Raw genomic sequence first — 23,738 nt, forward strand, 5'->3', positions numbered from 1 at the left:
CATGTGAATAAAAAGACTGTAAGAGCCTATTAAGAATATTAAAATTGAGGGCTGGGAAGTTGGCTCAGTGGTAGAGCTCTTGCCTTGCATGCATGAGGCCCTGGGTTTGATTCCTCAGCACCATATAGCAAAAAAGAAAAAAGCTGGAAGTGGCTCTGTGGCTCAAGTGGTCGAGCGCTAGCTTTGAACTGAAGAGCTGAGGGACAGAGCCCAGACCCAGAGTTCAAGCCCCATGACCAACCACAAAAAAAAAGAATATTAAAATTGAGTGAGCCAGGCACTTTTTGGTGGCTGACATGTAATCCCAGTTAGGAGCATGAAATCTCAGGATGGTGGTTAAAAGCCCACCTGGGCAGGAAATTCCATGAGGCTCTAATCTCCAACTAACCAGCAAAAATGCCAGAAGTAGAGCTGTGGTTCAAGTGGTAAAGCAACAGCCTTGAATGAAAAAGCAAAATAACAGTGACCAGGCCCAGATACATAGGGTAGGACTACTAATAATTAATCAATTAAATACAAAACACAAATAAAAATCAGAGTGGAAGATGAGCACAAAAGCCAAGAGAATTGGTGGTTTACACCTGGAGCTCAAGCTACACAAAAGACAGAATTTGAAGATCTGGGTTCCAAGGCATCCCAGGCAGAAAAGTCCCTTACGAGTTTGTGAGTATGTATCAGGTAGGGGTCTTGAACCCAGGGCTTGAAATAGAAATTCTTTTTTCTTAAAGGTAGCATTCTACCACTTCCTTTCTTTGGGGGATGAAATGGAGATAAGTTTTACGGACTTACCTGCCCGGGCTTTCAACCCCAATCCTCAGATTTCAGTTGCTGATACAGTACTCTTATATTCTATGAGATTTTTATCTTCCATGAACTGCCAAAAAGTAAAAGAATCCAGAAGTTGATCTGTGTGGCTCAAGCCACAGAGACTGCTTGCTTTGAGGGAAAACGAACAACAAAAACCCTCATACACAGTGGACCTGCCCTGGTTTCAAACCCAGGAAGTGACCAGGCCCTATGTTCAAGCCCTAGGACCACCACCACCAGCAACAAAAGAATGACTCAGGGACAGGGACTAGGCCCTGAATACAAAGCCTAGAAACAGCATTAAAAATAAAAGTAAAACAAATTCAGAGACTGTGGCTAGGCTCCAGAGTTCAAGGTCTAGAACAAGCACCAGGACACACACACACACACACACACACACACACACACACACACACACACACACACACACACACACGAAATGAACAATATAATAAGAAGGCAAAAGAAGAAGAGAGAAGTCAATGAAATATTTTTAAGTAGTGGCTCATGCCTATAATCCTAGCTACTTTGGAAGCTGAAATTTTAGGATTGTGGTTCATAGTCAACCTGGGCAGGAAGCTCCATGACACTAGGTTTTATGTGTGCTAGTCCTGGGGCCTGAACTTGTGCTGTTTTGCACAAGACTAGAACTATTCTACTTCCATGCTCTTGGTGATTAATTGGAGATGAGAGTCTCAAAAACTTTCCTGCCCTGGCTGGCTTCGAATCACCATACTCTGATTTTAGAACCTGGCTAATGTCCCTGTCTTCCCATGAGAATCTTTCTTTTTTTTTGGTTGGTCATGGGGCTTGAACTCGGCGTGCACACTGTCCCTAAGCTCTTCAGCTCAAGGCTAGTGCTCTACCACTTGAGCCACAGGGCCACTTCTGGTTTTCTGGTGATTTAGTGGAGATAATTGTCTCATGGACTTTCCTTCCCAGTCTGGCTTTGAACTGCAATCCTCAGATCTCACCCTCCTGAGTAGCTAGGATTACAGGTGTAAGCCACTGGCACTCAGCTTTTTTTTTCTTTTCTTTTTTCGTTTTTGTGGGTTGTGGGGCATGAACTCCAGCTCTGGATGGTGTCCCTTAGCTCTTCAGCTCAAGGCAAGTACTTTACCACTGAGCCACTTCCCAGCTCCTCCATAAGAAACTTACCCCTTATGAATCACCAAATTTGTTTTACAAAGCCAGATGTTGAAATGTGGCTTAAGTTTTGGAGCCTGCCAGCCTTGCTCAGGACACGGGAGAGAGACTCCAGCACAGTGACCTTGCCCTGATTTCAGGTTTAGGAAGAGTCACCACTCCCTGTGTTCCAGCCCTAGGACCAGAACCAAATAAATAAATAACTCCCACATTTTCACTGTATTTGATGTTGGGGTAATTTGTGAAGGTGAAGGGAAAAAACAAATTGTTTAAATAGGGTTACAGCTAGACCTATTGCAACAATGAGATGTACAAGAAATTATTTCAAAAATGAACTTTACAACTTTTGCCTGGTGGGGGTGGTAGAGAACATTATATAAACAAAGCCATTCATGCAGCTGTTGCTCAAGCTGTTAAAGTATGCTAACCTTGAGAATAAACAATACAAAAAATGCTTCATTCACAATGGCCCTGCCCTGACTTCAAGCCTCAGGAGAGTGGCCATGTCATGAGTTGAAGCCCTAGCAACAAAAATGAAAATAAATAAATAAATAAATAAAGCCAGAACTTTATCTGTGGCTCAAGCCATAGACACTGCTAGTCTTGAGAAAGAAAAGGGAAAAACCTCAGACACAGTGGCTCTGCCCTGATTTTATGACTAGCAAAAGCTAAGGCCCTATGTTCAAGCCCTAAGACCAGCAATGAAGAAAAAAAAAATACAGCAACAACAAAAACTCAAAAAAAAAATGCCCAAGTCCTGAGTACAAACCATAAGAGCATCACCTAAAATAAATGCAGAAAGAAAGAAAAATACATAAAGAGCCACAATTTGAACTGTCTTGAGGTGGGAAGCCTACTAGTCTTGAGAAAAAATTAGGAATAATGACCAGGCCTGGAGTTCAAGTACTATAACAAGCTCAAAAAAAAAAATCTGTTGAGATCCAAAAGGAGTCTCTCAACATGAAGATAGGCTTGACTATCTCACTGGAACATCTTGTGGCTGAGTTTACAGAACCACTCTCAGAAATCCGACCCTTTCATCCTGCCTTATGCAAACATCCTGCAGCTGCTAATGACCACCCTTTCACCCTGCCCTACGCAAACATCCTGCAGCTGCTATGGCCAATGAAAAAGCTTCCTTAATGGCCAATTTAAAAGCTTCCTTATTCCAAGCATATAAATACCCCTGTGTGAAAAATAAAAATTTGCAGCTTGATCAGAATCCCTGTCTTGCTGTCATTCTTCATGTCTCTTGTCCCTTCATTCCTTCTCGTTTAGGTTCATCGCCCTCATTGACGTCCTGCAGGTTGGGACAAAAATCCACAAAAAAAAACTTCAAAACAAAAACCTCAGAAACAGTGGCCAGCCCTAATAATAAGCTGGATGACCCAAACTTATGAAAAAGTGAAAAAGAATAATAAATTAATGAAAAGAAGGACAAAAATATTAGAGCCAATTCAAGATTTTAAAAATATGGTTCACACCTATAATCCTACCTGCTCAAATAGCTGAAATCTGAGCATTTGTGGTTTGAATCCAGCCTGGGCAGGAAAGTAAATGAGAATTCTTTTCATTTATGCTACTCCTGGGCTAAAACTTGAGTTTTACTCAAGGGTAGAGCTCTACTGCTTCCTACCTGTTGCTGGTTAATTGGTGAAAAACGTCTCATTGATTTTCATGCCTAGAATGGCTTTGAACCTTGGCTCTCAACTTTCTTTTTTTTCCTTATTTATTTATTTTATTTTATTTTTATTTTTTTGTGAACACACTGTACAGAGGGGTTACAATTACATGGGCAGGTTAATGTGTACATTTCTTATCAAGCATTGCAGCCTCCTCCTTTGTTTACACTTAACATCCCTTCCCAGCCTCCCCCCCATCTGCCCACCCAATCCTCCCCGCTAGCCCCCCCACCAACATTGTAAAGCTCGTTTTCGACATGACAATTTGTACTTCTCATTGTTGCAACAGGTCTACCTGTATCCTTAAACGACTTGTTTTTTCCCATCTCCTACACAAGTTATACTGACATCAAATATAGTAAAAGCAGGGTTATACTGTGGGGGAGGGACATACAAAGCTACAAAGAGATAATCTTATAAATGCGTTAGAAACAAATGCATGAAAGGAAAAAAAACATTTGAATACATATCTAAGGATTCATTTTCCTAACATCACATTATCTGACCTTTTCCGCTTGACTCATACATATACTAGATATTGCAAATAAGGGAAACCATGGGACCTATGTTTCTTTGGGCCTGGCTTACTTCACTTAATATAATGTTTTCCACGTTTTTCCATTTCCTAACAAATGGGGCAATGTCATTCTTTCTGATGGAGGCATAGAATTCCATTGTGTATATATACGACATTTTCTTGATCCATTCATCTACTGAGGGGCATCTGGGTTGGTTGCATATCTTAGCTATGGTAAATAATGCTGCAATAAACATAGTTGTGCTAGTAGCTTTAGTGTGGTCTTGTTTGTAAACATTTGGGTAAATGCCCAAAAATGGGATTGCTGGGTCATAGGGGATCTCTATGTGAAGTCTTTTGAGGAACCTCCATACTGCTTTCCAAAGTGGTTGAACAAGTTTACATTCCCACCAACAATGAAGTAAGGTTTCCTTCTGTCCACATCCCCTCCAGCATCTGTTGTTGTTAGAGTTCTTGATTTTAGCCATTCTAACTAGAGTGAGGTTGTATCTCAATGTTGTTTTGATTTGCATTTCTTTTATGGCTAGGGAGGTTGAGCATTTCTTCATGTGTCTATTGGCCATCCTTCTTTCTTCTTCAGAGAAGTTTCTCTTTAAGTCTTTAGCCCACTTATTTATTGGGCAGTTGTTTCTTTGAGGATTTGTTGTTGGGGGATTTAATTTTTTGAGTTCCAAGTATATTTTAGATATGAGACCCTTGTCTGTTGTATGGCTAGTGAAGATCTTCTCCCAATCCGTGGGCTTTCTATTGATCTTGCTAGCTATGTCCTTTGCCATGCAGAAGCTCTGCAACTTCATGCAATCCCATTTGTCCCACCTTTCTTTGATTTGTTGTGTTTCCGGGTCTCTATTCAGAAAATTTTGGCCTGAGCCGAGGAGACCTAGGGTTTCTCCTATTCCATCCTGTAATGTTTTCAAAGTGTGTACTTTGACTTCGAGGTCTTTGATCCATTTGGAGTTGATTCTGGTGCAAGGTGATATATAAGGATCTAGCTTTAGTTTTCTACAAGTAGTTAACCAATTTTAGCAGCACCATTTACTGAAGAGGCTGTCTTTCTTCCATTCTATTGTTTTAGCTCCCTTATCGAAGATTAGATGTCTATAGGTCTGTAGGTTCATTTCTGGGTTTTCAATTCTATTCCATTGGTCCTGATGTCTGTTCTTATGCCAATACCAAGCTGTCTGGATAGTCATCTTGGCTTCCTGTAGTACTTTTTTTCTTTCTGTATTTTTTGACTGTTGTGGGGCTTGAACTCAGGACTTTTGTGCTGTCCCTGAGCCTCTTTGTACTCAAGCCTTGTGCTCTACCATTTGTGCCATAGCGCCACTTCTGGGTTTTGAGTGCTTAATTGGACATAAGAGTCTCACAAGGACTTTTCTGTCTGGGCTGGCTTCCAACTGAGGTCCTCAGATCTCAGCCTCCTGAGTAGTTAGAGCCATAGGACACTTATCTCACTTGTTAGGTTTTAAAAAAAGAGATAGCCGAGTAAGAACAGCACCATGCATGTGCTATTCAGGTAAGGGACTAGTTTTATTCAGTAGACCTGCTGGGACCAGGAAAGGTTGGCACTCCACCTGGCTGGGAAAAGCCTTCGAATGAGAGAGAGTTGGGAAAGAGAGGAATGAGAGAAGAAAGAGCTAGAAAAGAGCAGAGAGAGCAGAGAGAGCAGAGAGAGAGCAGAGAGAGAGTGTCTGGGCCTGGGCTAGGCCTTACCTAGGGTACGTGCAGAGAAAGGTGTGGCCACATCAAATTCAGATATGACCTCAGTGGATGCAAATGTGACTTCTTCCAGGTGTCCCAGTTCCCAAGGTAATGCAGTTACTGGATGGAGACTTTGCTGTGAGGAGGGTGGAGTCTGCTTGCCATCCAGGAGCGGACCTTACAATATTAACCACCAAAAAAAAAAAAAAAAGATGAGCTATGGCTCAACTTGTAAAACTTCCATCCTAGAGGGGGGAAAAAGCCCAACACCTCAAGAAGACTGGCAGGTCAAGCCCTAGGATCACCATAAAAAATGAAAACCAGGGCTGGGAAGGTGGCTCAGTGGTAGAGGGCTTGCTTGCTTTGGATGCATGAGGCCCTGGTTCGATTTCTCAACATCACATAAGCAGAAAAAAAAGCTGCAAGTGGTGCTGTGGCTCAAATGGTAGAGGACCTGGAGCTGAAATGCTGAGGGATAGCACCCAGGCCCAGAGTTCAAGCCCAATGACCAGCCAAAATAAATAAATAAATAAAAGCCAAATACAAAGAAATAAAAACAACAACCAAAAATAAAAAGGAAGAGTTGTGCACTGGCTAAAGATGTAGTGCTTGCTAACTTGGGGGGGGGGCGGAGGGGGAGAAAGCATGGAGACTGGAGACTGGCCAGGCCACTTTGAAGCCCTGGGATTAACACAAAGAATAAAAACAACAACAAAAAGGCAGAAAGTGAGCTTTGGCTCAAATAGACTATCAGCTTTAAATAAAAAACAAAAACTAAACAACACTGACCAGGCCCTGTGTTCAAGCCCTAGGTCCAGAACCAAAACATAAGAAAAACCTAGCCAGGTGCCAAAGGGTCACACCAGTAATCCTAGCTACTCATACTCAGGAGGCTGAGTTCTATGGATCACAGTTTGATGCAAGGAAGGAAAGTCCGAGAAACATAATAGACTACTTAGAAAAAGCTGGAAGTGCTGCTGTGGCTGAAGTGGTAGAGTGTTAGCCTTGAGCAAAAGAAGCTCAGGGACAGGGCCCAGGCAGAAGAGTTCAAGCCCCAAGGTCGGCAAAAAGGAACAAAGAAAAAAGAAAGTGAGTAATTAAGCTGTGGCTCAAGGTATGAAGCCTGCTAGCCTGGAGAAAAAAGGTAAAAAATGTAAACAAAAGTATTAAAAAATTATTCCCAGAACCACATGCTCCAGTGCACATTTCCCTACATCCTTAGTGTGCAGACAACCAGGCCAATGCCCCTGCTATATCCTGTATCTCTATTTCAATTTGAAATTATTTGAAATTTCAATTATTTGAAAACTGCCTTCTGAGAATTGCCACATAGGGACCACATTGAGAATTATTGACCTCAAAAATATTTATTAACATGATTTCTTTTATTCTTGTGATTTTTCTATGTCCTCATCATTACTTCCCTAGCACCTAGCAAATTACCTAGTATAAAAATATAGAGACATATCTGCTTATTGAACATCTACATGTATATTTGGGATAATAAGCTAGTTTATATAGGGTCATCAACACTGAGCAATTTTTACAATGGGCCTCATACTTTGTAAAAAACAAAAACAAAAACAAATAACACAATTTAACCCTCAAGAACTCTACATTTGCTAGTCAGCAGTCACTCATACCTCTAATCCTAGCTACTAAATGGAAGCAGGTGCTTGTGTTGTTAAAAATAGTAATGTTATAAAGGAAAAGCAGAGAATTATTATAGACTATAGGAGATCAAGTATACACAACTATATATAATTCATGATCATGTACTGGTATTAGTACTGGAGAAAAAAATGAGAGGGCAGAATTGAGCCAATTGTCAAGACTGAAATATAGACAAAGATTAAGCAAAAGTATGGCATTGTGATTAATTTACTGAAGCCGGTAACTACTGTGGATATGTAATAACAGGACATTTTTATCCTGAGGAGAGCAAGATTAAAATATGTAGGAATAGAGGACTATGATATATACAAGTTAATCTCAAATGTATGTCCACAAAGAGAACATACACACAAATAAGTGATTAAGCGAAAGAAGGAAAATGTTAACTATAGTGAATTTTCATAAAAAGCACACAAATACTGTTTATATTCTTTTTATGACTTTTCTTAAATTTGACCATTTTTAAACAATACTAGATTGAATAGTGAAGAGATGCACTTGAACTGCAGAAGATGAGTTCCCGAGGAGTGTTCTGAGAGGGTTTCATGGAGAAAGCAAACATTAGGGGATAAGAATAAAAGATCAAGTGTTACCATATGAAAAATTATGGAAATCCAAACATTCAGACTACAACAATAAAGTACCAAGAGTAAGAAAGTTCACAGACACAGAAAATAACTCAGGGCTACTGTGGGTTGAGGTAAGGAAAGAGGCATGAATGGTTTAATGGCCCAAAATTTCTGTCGAGGGTGATGGATATGTTTGGGATAAGATAAAGGTGATGGTTCTACAATACTGGAAATGTACTGAATGTCACTGAATTGTGGTTATAATAATAAATGTTATTACTATTTCCCTATAAAGAAAAAAATCATCCCATTTTAGAGGCTACTGTTTCCAGGAAACTCTCTGACATTATATACTCACAGGAAACTGTACTCTTTTTTTCTTACATTCAGTAGATTTTAAACATGTATTTCTTTATGTTTTTTTTTTCTTTTTGAGTTATAACCCTGCTAGAACAGGCTGGCCTGGAACTTTCTGCTACTTTGTTGCTTGAGGAATGTCTTTCTTTTACCCAAGACATTCCATAACAAAATTTATTTTCTAATAACAACAACAACCAAAAAGATCAAGTATTAGGGTCCTTACCCTAGGACTTAGGAGCAAACAGGACATCCTGATTATATCAGTTCCCTCTGTCCAGAGAGCATTGTGTGCCTGGGGCGTACTGGTTTACAGAATGTCTCCTGAGCCTGGGAAAGATAGGGATAAAAGGAAAAAGCATCCCATGTCCTGTGCATGAGCAGGCAATGGAATATATGTTGTATTAAATATTTCTCTGGATATAGCACCTCCCTGCCCACTCTGACCTTGGATATGCACATAGCTCACAAGTCACCAACAAAGAGCAAGGCTTTCGCTCTTACTTCCATATCGTAAATGGTTACTATCTCAGTTTTTATTCACTGAAGTGTCACAAATGAATCTCAATCACCAAGAAGTAATAACTTACCCTGGCCAGTTTGTCTGATTTGCAGGAGATGTGTTGGTAAAAACATCTGTTATCTCTTCAGAAAAATCTTCATCCCATGAAAAAAAATAAAGTTTTACATGAAAAACATTCCAGAAAAACTGCTGAGGATCACAAGAAAGGTGAGAAGGAAGAGGAGTGAATGCAGCAGAAGTATGCATAACAATTTAATGAGCATGGAATATGAGTGCTTATAGAATTTTTTCCTTTCCTTCTCAAGTTTTTATGATGCATTGTTATCATTATCCAGTCTTTTACTATTAAACTTAAATGCCCAATTAAGACAAACATTTCTGAGACTTTTCTTCCACCACTGGTTAAGCTGAAGCTACAGGCGTTAGGGATAATAATAATCACTCGGCCTTCTGAGATTTCTGGGCAGACTTTGTGGCCTTGCCAGCTCCAGCAGACTTATTGTCCACAGCTTTGATGCCACACAGCAACTGTCTCCTATCACAAACAGCAAGATGACCCAAAGGAGGATAGTCAGAGAAGCTCTCCACATACACAAGGCTTGCTGGAACCATATGAACCATGACAGCATCACTAGACTTCAGGAATTTAGGACTAGCTTCCAACTTCTTACAAGATCTCTGTTCAAGTTTCTCTTTCCACTCAGGAAACTTGCAAGCAATTTAAGCTGAATGACAATCCAGGACAGAGGCATAGTTAGCACTGATTTGGCCTGGATGGTTCAGGAAGGTCACCTGAGCAGTGAAGCTAAATGCTTCCTTGGGATCATTCTTGTTGTCATCACAAACGTTGCCACACCAAACATCTTTGGCTGACATGCTTATAGAATTTTTTTGTGTATAGTATGTCGATAGATGTTCTTAATGGGCTTATAAGAGAGGTGGGCATTATCACACGTTGGCAATAAAGATAATGAAGGCTGGAAGAGGTCAAGAATTTCCACAAGATTTCTTAGCAAAGGTTAGGAGTTAAACCTTGGCCTCCACTCTCAATGCTCTTTGCGTCACATTACAGAATAATGAATGGAGAGTATGAAGCAGATATTGTATAAAGTAAATGGAATTCAGGGCTGGGAATGTGGCTTAGTAGTAGAGTGTTTGCCTAGCATGCATGAAGCCCTGGGTTTGATTCCTCAGTACCACACAAACAGAAAGAGACAGAAGTGACCCTGTGGCACAAATGGTAGAGCACTAGCCTTCAGCACAAAGAGGCTCAGGAACAGAACCCAGGCCCTGAGTTCAAGCCCCAGGACCAGAAAAAAAGAAAAGAAAAAGAATTTAAAAAATGGAATTCAAGTTATGGGAAGAGTTTCAGGCAGAGAAAATGAGTGCCAAGATTAGGGGGTGAAAGCATAGCAGGAAGTTTAGTATGATCACAGCATTTAATGTAAACAAAGGAAAAAAACAACAAAGTAGGATCCAGCAAAGACTGGGCCTTTACACCCTAGTAAGATTCCAAAGATTCTAACGAAGAGATGAGGAACCACTGAATGATTTTTAGAACAGAGACAAGTAAGATCAAATTTAAATCAAAGGAAGATAATTTTAGTGGCTGAGTAGAGAACTGATCAGCACTAATCTAGGAACAAAAAAGGAAGTAAAATTGAGGGAATAATCCATGATCCAAGTGAGCAAGGTGATGTTTAAATCAGCGGGAGAAAGGATTAATGTTGGAAGGGTGCTAAGGAAAATGTTATCTTGATGATGGGAAAGCAGAACACCTCACTGAAGAAACATGCAAACATATGGGTAAGTCAAGAGCAAACTATAATCAAGACAGCCAAACATACTGTCAGGAAATATTCCTTCTCTCTTTACACAAATAAATCCTATCCATTCACTCACTTTGAGACCAGCCTAAGGTTTTAGCCTTTAGAATCTATATATTTTTTAATCAGCAGTCTATAGCTTAAAGGGCAAATTGTTACTGCTTTATCTGACCATTGTCCCCAAAATTTCCCGGGATTGGCGGGAAGAATGTATCATAGCTCATTTGTGCCTCTCCCTTGGCATTTAAGAGAAAGAATTAAAATGACTTAGCAATCCCAAGTATAAGATGGATTGTGAAGCTGATCTCATTAATACCATCCTTACCAATGTAACTCATTTAAACAACATTTAACTATATCCTAATATGAATAAAAATCTAAAACCTGACTCGTAGGTTGTCATCCAACTAAATCCTACTGGGTGCAAGAAATTAATCTGAAAATATAATGACATACCTATATCACAAAATATTGACAAAATGATCCAATAGCATGCAGAATTTTTTTTCACTTATATTTATCTCATTCTGTTCTAAAAAATTATTTAGTGTGTACTTAGAATGTAAATAATATTCCAATATATACATTTAATTTACAATGTTCAGATATACAATGTATTATGTTTGAGTGTTAATAAACTTATTTTTTGGTAAGTGTTGTGAACAAAATGAGGCAGGTCACTGCTGTGGCTCATGCCTGTAAACCTAGCTATTTGAGAGGTTGAGAATGGAGGATTATAATTTGAGGTCAGCCTTGGCAGCACAGTTTGTGAGATCCCTTCTCAGCCATAGCCTGTTATATTAGTATGTGCTCATCCTCCAACACTAATGTGAGAGTCCAAAATTAAGAGGATCTCAGTTCCAGCCCAGCATGGGCAGAAAATTTTAGGAGATTCCATCTCAACAGAGAGGCTGGACACAGTGGCAAGTGTCTGTGATCCTAACAATGACAGGAAGATGAAATCGGTAATTGTAGTTCAGGCATGCATCTTCCGATTTTGGGAGAGTCCTTCCTTTTTCCAAAGTCCCTCCAAAGCCCACACTTTATTCCTTTATTTATTTATTTTGTTATTGTTGTTTTTGGTGCCAGGACCACAGCTTGAACTCAGCTGATGTCTTACTAATCTGAACCACAACACCAGTCTGTCTTTTTCTTGCTAAGTGGAGATAGATCTAAACAGAATTTTCTGCCTGGCTGGCTTTAAACGTCCATCCTCCAGGTCTCAGCCTCCTGAGTAGCTGATTATAGTCGTGAGCCACCAGCACCATCCTACATAATTTCGATGCAACTTCTCCTCATCTCAATGCCAGTCACCAAATGCAAAGCCTCAGGCAAGTACTGTACCATGGAGTTACACCCCTAGCCTAATACTGGGCCACAATCCTGCCCAATATATACTTAATTCTGTGGAAAGTATTTGGTAGTGATCTTCCACCATTGTTTTACTTTGTTATGATGGTACTGGGGTTTGAGCTCAGCTCACTCAAACTTAGTAAGCAGACACTCTACCACTGAGCCATGCCTTGGGCCCTGCTTTCCCTTGACTATTTTCAGGGAGAGTATGGTTTCCTGCCTGGATGCATGCCTGAACTACAATTACCGATTTCATCTTCCTGTCATTGTTAGGATCACAGACACTTGCCACTGTGTCCAAAAATGCTGATAGAAAAAGATGACCAACACTACCGCAACAGCAGGTTCCTACATTTATCCCCCGTCAGCTACATCCGTTTTTATAGTACTTCATTGAGATATCATTAAATGCCAACATCACTGCTGAATTCTCAACAAATATCACTGAGGAGGGCTGGCACAGAGTGAGAGGAGTTGGGCAGGAGTCTCTTTTCAGAGTCATTTCTGGTGAATATATTAGACAAAAATCCAACTGTTTAGAAAATCCTTCAGAGTCCTCTGAATGGTATTTAAAGTTCAGGATTCCCATTCCTACACCAAACAGATGCTGATTACATGAACAAATGCAGTTAATTGCACAAAAAAAGTTTATAAATAACACAACTGTCATATTGAGGACTAATTAGAAAGAATGCAACTATCTAAACACATCACAATGGCTTTATGTGTTTCCTAAGTTAAGACTTCTAAAAAGCAGATTTTTTAATCTATTATATCTTTGGAATCATTAAAATAATTACCATCCCTTGCTTATGACTATTATGCCACTTATTGAATACATTATTTCATTTTTGTTTTGTTTTGTTTTGTTTTTGCCAGTCTCGGGGTCTGAACTCTGGGCCTGGGCACTGTCCCTCAGCTCTTCAGCTCTTCAGCTCAAGGCTAGTGCTCTACCACTTGAGCCACAGTGCCACTTCTGGCTTTTTCTGCTTATGTGGTACTGAGGAATCGAACCCAAGGCCTCATGCATGCAAGGCAAGCACTCTACCACTGAGACACCTTCCCAGCCTCTGAATAAAGTATTTCATTTAGTACTTATTTTAACAACCTGTAAGGAATTAGATTGGGTTACCTTACAGATGAGAAAAGAGCTCAGTATCACAGGTCACATGGCTTTAGTAAAAGACAGATCTTTATTTTGACTCAGTGGATAACTCCAAAGCCCATCATAGTTAACTGCCATCTCAATACTTCAGAAGAACATTAAGAACTTATGTTCAAAAAATCTTTTTTTCTTTTTTTGTGCAAGTCCTAGGGCATGAACTCAGGGTGTGGGTGCTGTCCCTGAGCTTCTTCAGCTCAAATCTAACACTCTATCACTTGAGCTACAGCTCCATTTTGGGCTTTTGGTAGTTACCTGGGGATGAGTCTCACAGACTTTGCTGGTGAGCTGGCTTTAAACCCATCCGGGGTCTCAGTTTCCTGAGTATCTAGGTTTACAGGTGTGAGCCACCAGTACCTGGTCAGAAAACATTTTCTAATCAGGAATCAAGCTTTTACATAGACTAAGGAATCATTTATTAGTAAGATGTTATACAATTGTCTAGTCTGACTTCTTAAACACGATGCTGAAGACAACAAACAAAAAAGAAAATGTCCCAGTCTGCATAAAATCCATACTAAAGGAGTAAGAAAAGTTTCTCACTGAGAAATATTTGCTTTGTAGAAAACTTGAAGACTAGTTATTTTACAGTTGATGAGAAATAGAAAAAAATCAAATGAGGTTTAGAGATATCAGTGGCAAGCACACTGACAGTTCAAAGAAGTAAAACAGAGAGCCATCTTTAAAAGCACTGACATTTGGAAAATTTTAATCTGGCAGCTCTCAAACATGCTCGTCTCAGGACCTCTTAATACTCTTAAATTTTGAGAGCTCCCAAAGAGCTAATTAAAAAGGTAAGGTGGCTCAGTGGTAGAGTGCTTGCCTTGCATGCATGAGGTCCTGGGTTCGATTCCTCGGCACCACATAAGTAGAAAAAGCCAGAGGTGGCACTGTGGCTCAAGTGAGAGAGCGCTAGCCTTGAGCTGAAGAGCTGAGGGACAGTGCCCAGACCCAGAGTTTAGGCCCCGCAACCGACAAAAAAAAATGTAAGTAGAGCCAGGAACTGGTGCCTCTCACCAGTAATCCTGGCTACACACTCAGGAGACTGAGATCTATAGATTGCTATTAAAAGGTAGCTGGAGCAGGAAAGTCAATGAGATTCTTATCTCCAATAAACCACTCAGAAAACAAAACAAAACAAACCCAGAAGTACAACTATAACTCAAGTGGTAGACTGCAGCTCCGGATCAATGCCTAAGTGCTGAATTCAAGCCCCAGGACTGGCACAAAAATAAATAAATTAAATAAAAAATAGGGGATACACATGCATTAGCATGTGCACGCACACACACAAGAGAAACAGACAGATATGTTAAAAAGTAGAACTCAGGTAATGAGCAAAGCATCAGGTATTGAGTCCTAGTTTCACAACCCAAACAAAAGAAAATTTAGAACTCAAGTGCTTATGGTAGTTTTGTAAATTTAAGAACAAAAACACTGGGGATGGGAAGGTGGCTCAGTGGTAGAGTGTTTGTCTTGTATGCATGAGGCCTTGAGTTCAATTACTGAGCACCACATAAGCAGAAAAAGTTGTAAGTGGCGCTGTGGCTCAAGTGGTAGAATACTAGCACTGAGCTAAAGAGCTGAGGGTCAGCACCCAAGCCCAGAGTTTACTCCCCACAACTCACCAAAAAGAAAGAAAAGAAACACTACTTATTAATATACGCTTATTGAAAAACACTGTATTTTCCAAAAAAGGTAAAATTTCAGCAGAATAGTCCCATTGTTTTACATCTTTAATAAATCTCTTCATCCTTTAGCCTAATGAAAGACACCTGTATTCTCTCATCTGCTTTTATACTGTCTGTTGGGTTATGTTGTTTCAAGTATATGCAGAAAAACTACCTTACAAAGTCACTTAGTTAGAAAAGGAAGAAGTATTTTAGTTGCCTTCTCAGATTATCAATAAAGCTAATGCTGGCATACTCCTTAATATTACACTAAAACTCAACTAGTGGTCATCTCTTAAAATTTAGTTGTAATGAGATACATAGCAATGAGCCTGAAGCTATACCATAAGATTTTCTGCTTGGATGTATTAAATTAAAATCAGTTAGTCTTTTCTTTTCTTTTGCCTGTACATGATTTGCTAACATCACACATTAAATAATGGGAAAATACTCACACCGAGTGACACAAATCTTCCAAATGCTGACCAACTGTCCTGAAATCAATGAATATAGCTGTTATTATCAACACAGATTTCATCAGCATAGTCTGTAAACAGCACTGGGAAGCTACAAAGCTCAACAGAGCAATAAATACATTCTACAAAATTGAAACTTAGTTTGAATGTGTATCATGACTCATACATCGTTGCTTTTCTCATTGAAAAGGCTCATTTCATTCACTTTTAAGAAATGTTCACCAAATAAAATTCTAGTCTCTATGACCACTTGTATACTTCAGAGTGAAAATGTCATTCCATGGCAAAGTAAATAGTTCATTTAAACACTACAAATGGGCTAGGCACTGGTGGCTCATGCTTGTAATCCTAGCTACTGAGGAAATTAAGATCTAAGGATCATGGGTCAAAGCCAGTCCAGACAGAAAAGTCTGTGAGACTCTTATCTCCAATAAACTACTCAGAAGAAGCCAGAAGTGGTGCAGTGGTTCAAGTGGTAGAGCACTACCCATGAGCAAAAAAGCTTAGGGCAACATCCAAGCCCTGAGTTCAAATCCTAGGACCAGCTTTAAAAAAAAGACAAAACTTAGTTCATTGGATTCCACTTTCTTAAAATAGCCAATTAGCAGAGAATATGTCTTAGAAATATATCTAATTAAATGTTAAAATTAAACAACCCTTAAGATTCATTTGTCCAGAAATTACATTTTATACTAACTGCCACATTACCTAATTACTATAAAAAATGAGCAGCTTCAACATTCATATTTTCTAAGAGATACAGGCTTTAAATTGTGGAGGCAGGGAGGGGGAAGAGTGCCACTCACGTTTTAGGTACTACCAACTTTTCTGCCTCAATTCAAGATGGAATTAAGGATCCCACAAGTCATGAGGCACAGATGAAGTATCCAGAGATATAAAGAAACATCAGCCAAACTGAGGACAAACTCTGAAAAAGCAATCTTTAACTGTAATCACTGGCAGGGGTGTATGAACAATATCAGTATGAGGGATGATAAGAGAAGTCTGACAGGGAAAAAAAAAAGAAGACATAAGCAAGAGGCTGACGTGTTTGAACACCTAGATGGGGGAAAGTTGCAAAAAAAATTCTACATGAAAATTCTTACTGCAAAAAAGAGAGAGATGCAGGGTACCAGTGGCTATCCCTGTCAGACTGCTACTAAGGCAGCTGAGATCTGGGGATCATAGTTGGAAGCCAGCGTAGGAAGAAAACTCCGTGAGACTCCTATCTCTAATCACACACAAAAAAAAGCTGGAAGTAGAGGTGTGGCTCAAGTCCTTAAAGGTCTAACTTTAAGCAAAGAAGGTCAGGGACAGCAAGCAGACCTTGAGTTCAAGCCCCAGGACCAGCACAGGTGTTGTGCGTGCACACACACAAACACACAAATCACTCTAGTAATAATAAATAATCTAGTAATAATAATAATAATAATAATAATAATAATAATAATAAATACCCTAGTAATAATAAATACTCTAGTAATAATAAATACATTGCATCTTCCCACTCCGATTCTGAATTTTCATATTACCTTTTTTCTCTTCTTCCTCTTCCTCAAAAAATTCTGCTAGGGAAAATGCTTCTGAGTTGTTCTAATTCAAATATTAGAGCCTCTAATTCTTCTCCACTCAGAGAGTTAAGGAAAGATTTCACCTGAATGAAAATAATAAAATATTGTGTAAATATTAATGAAAAAAATCTCATAAGGAGAAAAGACTGAAGAGCTCATGCCAGCACAGCTCTGTGTGTGTGTGTGTGAGTGTGTGTGTGTGTATGTGTGTGTGTGTTTGTGTTGGTCCTAGGGCTTGAACTCAAGGCCTGGGTGCTTACCTTTTGTGCTCAAGTCTAGCACTCCATTATTTGAACCACAGCACAACTTCCAGGTTTTTGGTGTTTAATTGGAGATAAAAGTCTCACAGACACTCTTATCTGAGCTGGCTTCCCACCATAATCATCAGATTTCAGTCTCCTAAGTAGCTAGGATTGCAGTACCCAGTTCTAATTTTTTTTTATTTTTTACAGATCCTGGAGCTTGACCCGGGAGCTATCCCTGAGGCTCTTTGTTCTCAAGGATAGCGATATACACTTGGAGCTACAAGACTACTTCCAGCTTTCTGAGTTGTTTATCAAAAATAACCTGTCTGGTCTGGCTTTCAATTAACCTCAGATCTCAGCCTCCTGAGCTAGGATTAGAGCCAGAACTAATTTTTTTAATAACCGTAACACTAGGATAGTGTTTATTACTAGGATACGGTTTAGTAACAGTAGCACAGAAGACGCTAACAGAGCTAAAAACAAGAAACCAACATCCCTGGCTCTTTCTCCCTCCTTTCTTCTCCAACCCTTCACTTCTGAGCTAAACCAGCAGCTGCCCACAGAGGCTGATTCTCTAGAGAGATGTATGCATTCTACGGCTGTATCTAAAAAATGCCCCCGGTTGTTTCATTTCTCCTATCTCTGCATGGTGAGTGGGGAGCCCAAGGCCAGACAGTTCTTTGCTTCCCAAAGTAACATGCTCTGCTACACTGGATTTGCCCACCAGGGGTGCTGTTCGCTGAGAGCCCTGCCCACAGAAATTCCACAGGCCACTCAAGTCCCCTCCCTGGGCCTTTGGCTTCCCTACCCCAAAAACTCAGGTTGAAGGAATGATTGTCAGTCCACATTCCCTACAACCACATGCTTTCACCATTATTCACCATATTCCACCCATCTCATCTATTAGGATCCCTTCCATCTTTCTACCGTTTCTCTCACATTTCTTTTTTTCTTTTTTGGCCTCGGTCGTGGGGCTTGTACTCTGGGCCTGGGCGCTGTCCCTCAGCTCTTCAGGTCAAGGCTAGCGCTCTAACACTTGAGCCACAGTGCCACTTTCGGCTTTTTCTTTTTGCTTATGTGGTGCTGAGGGCCTCAGGCATGCAAGGCAAGCACTCTACCACTGAGTCACCTTCTCAGCCCCACACATTTCTATGACCTTTTTAATTACAAAGAAATCAATAGAAGAAAAATAGAGCCAAAAGAAAGCATTACGAAACTCTGAATACTTTCCATCTCTTTTCCACTTGGAGGAGAAACTGTTGGTGTTCAGGAGAAAGGAATTGAGGTTCTCAGGAAACTACAAGAAGGCAAGAGGGCTGACAAGAGAAAGAAAACCATCCTTAAACATGAATGCAAGGGTAGGAATGTCGCTTAGTGGTAGAGTGCTTGCCTAGCATGCATGAAGCCATGGGTTGGATTCCTCTGGACCATATACACAGAAAAAACTGGATATGGGGCTGTGGCTCAAGTGGTAGAGTGCTAGCCTTGAGCAAAAGGATCTCAGGGACAGTGCCCAGGTCCTGAGTTCAACCCCCAAGTCTGACAAAAAAAAAAAAAAAAGAATGCAGCCAGGTGTCAGTGATACACACCTGTAATCCTAGCTACTTGGGAGGCTGAACGGATCTGAAAATCACTGTGCAAAGTTTGATCCCTTTTGCCCAGAGACACCGGCACCCATTTATCTCAAGGAAAAGCAACAAAGGCCCTTCAGGGATGCTATAGGTCTCTAAGATTGAAGCCTCCCCGCCCCCACTTCTGAAGGACATGAAGGAGACACAAAGCTATTGTGCAGATGGCATTATCTCTGAAGAACACCTGGCTATTGTGGGAAGGAGATGCACAGGGGGTCAAGGATGGAGATGATCTACAAAGTGCGTTCTGTTGGAGATCAAAGAAGGATCGCTTCAGAGGAACTTCACACTTGGAGAATCCAAAAAGGAACTTATGTCAAGATGGAGGAAACCCACACTTTCCTTCTGTGGCCATCAAAGAGATGCCAAGGTCTCTGCTGTGTGCTTTCCCATTTTCTCACATACTGCCTGGGTCCTATAATAGCCCACACTATGTAATCCTCACCACTAAATTCCCATGAGAATTCACCTCAAGTGAAGGTAAAGTCTACTTTGTACTGTGTGGGCTATGGCCCTAAGCAGGATATAAATCCATCCAAGACATGTTTACAATCTGGATCTGAAGCAAAAACAAAACAAAACAAAACAAAACAAAAAACCCATGGCCTGAATCTGGATGCTAGTGGCTCATGCCTATAATCCTAGCTCTTCAGAAAGGCAGAGACCTTGGTTTGAAGCCAGCCTAGGCAGAAAAGTCTGTGAGAGCCTGATCTCCAATGAATCAGCAAAGAATTGGGAACAGGAGCTGGGAAGGTGGCTTAGTGGTAGAGTGCTTGCCTACCATGGCTGAATCCCTGGGTTCAATTCCTCAGGGCCACATACACAGAAAAGCCAGAAATAGCGCTGTGGTTCAAGTGGTAGAATACTAGCCTTGACCAAAAGAAGCTTAGGAACAGTGCCCAGGACCTGAATTCAAGCTCCACGACTGGCAAAAAAGGGTTGGAAATGGAGCTGTGGTTGATATGGTAAAGTACCAGTCTTAAGCAATAAAAGCCAAATGAGAGCTCCAGGCCCTGAGTCCAAGCCCTAGTACTAGCACAATTATAAATGCACACGCACACACACACACACACACACACACACACACACACACACACACACACACACAGAGTTTAGAAGGGGGAAGAAATGAATTAGAAAGGGTTGAGAGAAGGTTGAGACGATATGAATTCCTGCTGATCTTGTCACCACAGTGAGTCAGGCAAAAGTTCTGTTTCCTTTCCAGCTATGCTGACTCACTCCTCTAGAGGTAGAGATAGGAGAACCATAGTGGAAGGCTAGCCAAGACAAAATTTAGTGAGAATCTACCGAAAAAGGAGGAAGAGGAGGACGAGGAGGACGAGGAGGAGGAGAAGGAGGAGGAGGAGGAGGAACAGGAGGAGGAAGAGGGGGAGGGGAGGAGGAGCAGGAGGAGGAGGAGGAAGAGGAGGAGGAGAGAAGGAGGAGGAAGAAGAGGAGGAGGAGGAGGAAAAGACACTGGTGGCTCACATATGTACTACTAGCTATTAGGAGGCTGAGATCTGAAGGTCAAATTCTCAGCCAGCCCAAACAGAAAACCCTCTGAGTCTTATATCCAACCATCCAGCAAAAGACAGGAAGTAGAGGTGTGGCTCAAGGGGTAGAATGCCAGCCTTGAGCCTCAAAGCCCTGAATTCAAACTATAATACAAATACTTAAAAACAAATCCAGACATGATAATGCATGACTATAATCCCAGCTACTCTGGAGGCAAAGGTAGAATGACTGTGGTCCAAGGTCAGTAGGAGTAAAAACATGATACCCCTATCTGAGGGAAACAAAGAAAGAAAGAAACCCCAAAAGTAAACAGGACTGAGGGTATAGGTAATATAGTAGAGTACTTGCCTGGTAAATGTGAGACCTTAAATTCAATCCCAAGCACCACAAAATAATCCAGTTTTGTTTGTAGTTTCTTAGGTATCTCTGGGAAGGTATGTGGAAAAGAGATTTCCCAAATAGAAAAGGGACCCTCTGGACACTGGTGGCTCATGCCTTTAATCCTAGCTACTCAGGAGGCTGAGATCTGAGGATCACAGTTCAAAGCCAGCCAATGCAGGAACATCTGTGAGACTCATCTCCAATTAACCACCAGAAAACCAGAAGTGTGCTGTGACTCAAGTTGTAGGGAACTGAAGAGCTCAAGATCAGTCCCCAGACCCAGAGCTCAAGTCGCATGACTGACAAAAAAAAGAAAGAAAAAGAAAGAAAAGGGAACCCTACTAGATTTTCCATGCCCCACTGTGACCCTTGAGGAAATTAGATTAACAATACAAGCTTGAAGTCATTCACAAAACCTCACACAAGTTAGCTGATAGTACCTTGCCAGTTGCCAGGAGTGGGAGAATTTGACGGCTTCTGCCAAACAGAGAATTAGGGGCTTCGTAAGTGACCTTCATGTCTCTATGTGGGTTGGAGCTCCTCATTCACAAACTGGTCACTTGGATGAAGGGTAGCCTAGCAACTTCTCTATTATCCTTTTATTGTTTTTCTTCTTTTTTTTTTTTTTTGCTACTGTTATGCAAGAGTGGCACAGTGGATCTGGATTGGCAAAGGAGTTTTGTGACATGGAAGTCTGCTCTTCGTGATCCTATTTAAGATATTCATTCTGGTCATAGATTTACCAGAAAGAGTCACTTTTTATTCCCATACCTATTTACTTCTCTGAGGCAGAAATGTTTACTCTACATGTGGAAAAAAGAAAAAGAAAAAGAAAGTGTTAGAAAGAAGGCAGTTCTGTGGGTTTTTGAAACAGTTGACTCAACTTCTTGTGGTTCAGCCCATTATTTGTTGTTATTGATGTGGGGCTTGAACTCTGGTCCTGGGTGCTGTCCCTCAGCTCTTCAGCTCAAGGCGAGCACTCTATCAGTTGAGCCATAGTGCCACTTCCAGTTTTCTGGTGGTTTACTGGAGATAAGAGTCTCACAGACTTTACTGCCCACGCTGGCTTTGAACCAGGATCCTCAGCTCTCATGTCTTCTGAGTAGCTAGGATTAAAGGTGTGAGTCACCAGCACCCAGCCAGACTGTTTATTTTTTAGGCGGGTTATACCCTCACTCCTAATTCCAGCTTAATTTTTTGAATATATTTTCTAACTTCCCTATTACCTTACCCTGCCTATATTATCCCAACTATGGTTTCTTTTGAATTGTTAATAGATTGCAGAAAATTTAGTAGAAATCATATCTTGAATTTGGAGGGTAAGCTCATGCAAACATGTTTGCCAGTCCTGGGGATTGAACTCAGGACCTGAGCACTGTCCCTTGATCAAGGCTAACACTCTACCACTTGAGTCATAGCTTCACATAGCTTTTTGGTGGTTCATTGGAGATAAAAGTTTCATGGGCTTTCCTGCCTGGGTTGGCTTTGAACCACAATCCTCATATCTCAGCCTCCTGAGTAGCTAGGATGACAGATGTGAGCCACCAGTTACTTGGCTCATATATTGAATTTTCAATGTGAATCTTTTCTCAGGCTGATGAATGGGATTTTCTCCTGCAAAGCTGAGAAGAGACAGTACCTACAACTTCAGATCAGCCCAGCAATTCTGAGTTAATAACTAACCACTCTAGCACACTGTTGCTAGGCAAAGATATCCAGTAGTCAGGGTGAATTAAACACATTTTCCAACACACAACATTTTTGCTTATAATCATCTTTTCACATACAACTCCATCACACATTAGGGAGCACCTGAGAAAACTCAAACAAGGCTGGGGAAAAGAAAAAAAGACAATTACAATTCGGGCACTGATGGCTCACAACAGTAATCCTAGCTACTCAGGAGACTAATATTTGAGGATCATGGTTCAAAGCCAGCCCAGGCTGGAATGTCCTTAAGACTTTTATCTCCAATGTACCACCAAAAAGCCAGAAGTGGAACTGTGGCACAAGGGGTAGTATACTAGCCTTGAGTAGAAAAATTCAGAAACAGAGCCCAGGTCCTGAGTTCAAGCCTCAGGACCAGAACATGCACCCGTGCGTGATTGCGTGCATGCATGCGTGCACATGTGCACGCACGCACGCACACACACACACACACACACACACACACACACACACACACACACACACACACAAATGGCTCACCATTTCCTTCCCAAGATACCTGGCTCCAGAAAGCACCACAGCATCACTATTTGCAGTGCCCATGAGACAATCGACATCCTATAAAAGACAAGTGTTGTGTTTAGATCAAATGTTTGCTCTTGTATGTAAAGCATGGTTACCTTGACAATGAAGGCCACCCGTATGAAGCACTAAGCACTGTCCCGTATGAAGTTTGCCATGTATGTCAATTCACTTCATCCTGGCAGTAATTAGCTTGAAAGGAAAGCTATGATGCTCTCATTTAACAGAGCAGAAAGTTGAGAATGAAGGAATACAGGATCTTACTCATAAACAGTCCTTAAGATGGTGACAGGCCTGTAGCCTGGGTAACCTAGTTCTGAAATCAAGTTCCAAAAAGAATGTCCTCATTATAATGACCTCACAATTCTAGTTGACCAAGAACTCAGGGAGGGGCAACGATGTGTGCCAGGGGAAGGCAGCAAATGTGATAATCTTGGTGATGGGCTGGACCTATCAGTTGTGAAATAACCAAAAAACAACTTGGAACACATAGGAGTGAATTCAGCAGGAGCATCTGCTCCAGGTCTCAGCAGGAAACAAATGCCCCATGGAAAGCCCAGTACTAGTAGATCATGCCTATTATCCTAGCTATTCAGGCAGCTGAGGTTTGAAGATCAAGATTTGAAGCCAGCCTTGGCAGAAAAGTCTGTAAGACTCTGAT

General features: G+C 40.9%; 1 long non-coding RNA gene across 6 annotated transcripts; it reads right to left on the minus strand.

Moving 5' to 3' along the window:
* Positions 1-796: 796 nt before the first annotated feature.
* Positions 797-23,374, minus strand: LOC138827123 (uncharacterized). 6 transcript variants are annotated; one of them, XR_011371976.1, is made up of 10 exons: positions 23,342-23,374; positions 23,036-23,113; positions 21,268-21,630; positions 17,017-17,138; positions 15,464-15,502; positions 9,065-9,131; positions 8,701-8,804; positions 5,887-6,051; positions 1,966-2,128; positions 797-874 (listed from the first exon to the last, which is right to left on the minus strand). It is a non-coding gene; the product is annotated as an uncharacterized lncRNA (long non-coding RNA). The 6 variants fall into 6 exon arrangements; XR_011371980.1 differs by lacking the exon at positions 15,464-15,502; XR_011371981.1 differs by lacking the exon at positions 8,701-8,804.
* Positions 23,375-23,738: the final 364 nt, after the last annotated feature.

Source organism: Dipodomys merriami, unplaced genomic scaffold (genome assembly GCF_024711535.1).
Source record: "Dipodomys merriami isolate MVZ:Mamm:240054 unplaced genomic scaffold, mDipMer1.0.p SCAF_1500, whole genome shotgun sequence".
Classification (NCBI taxonomy): Eukaryota; Metazoa; Chordata; class Mammalia; order Rodentia; family Heteromyidae; genus Dipodomys; species Dipodomys merriami.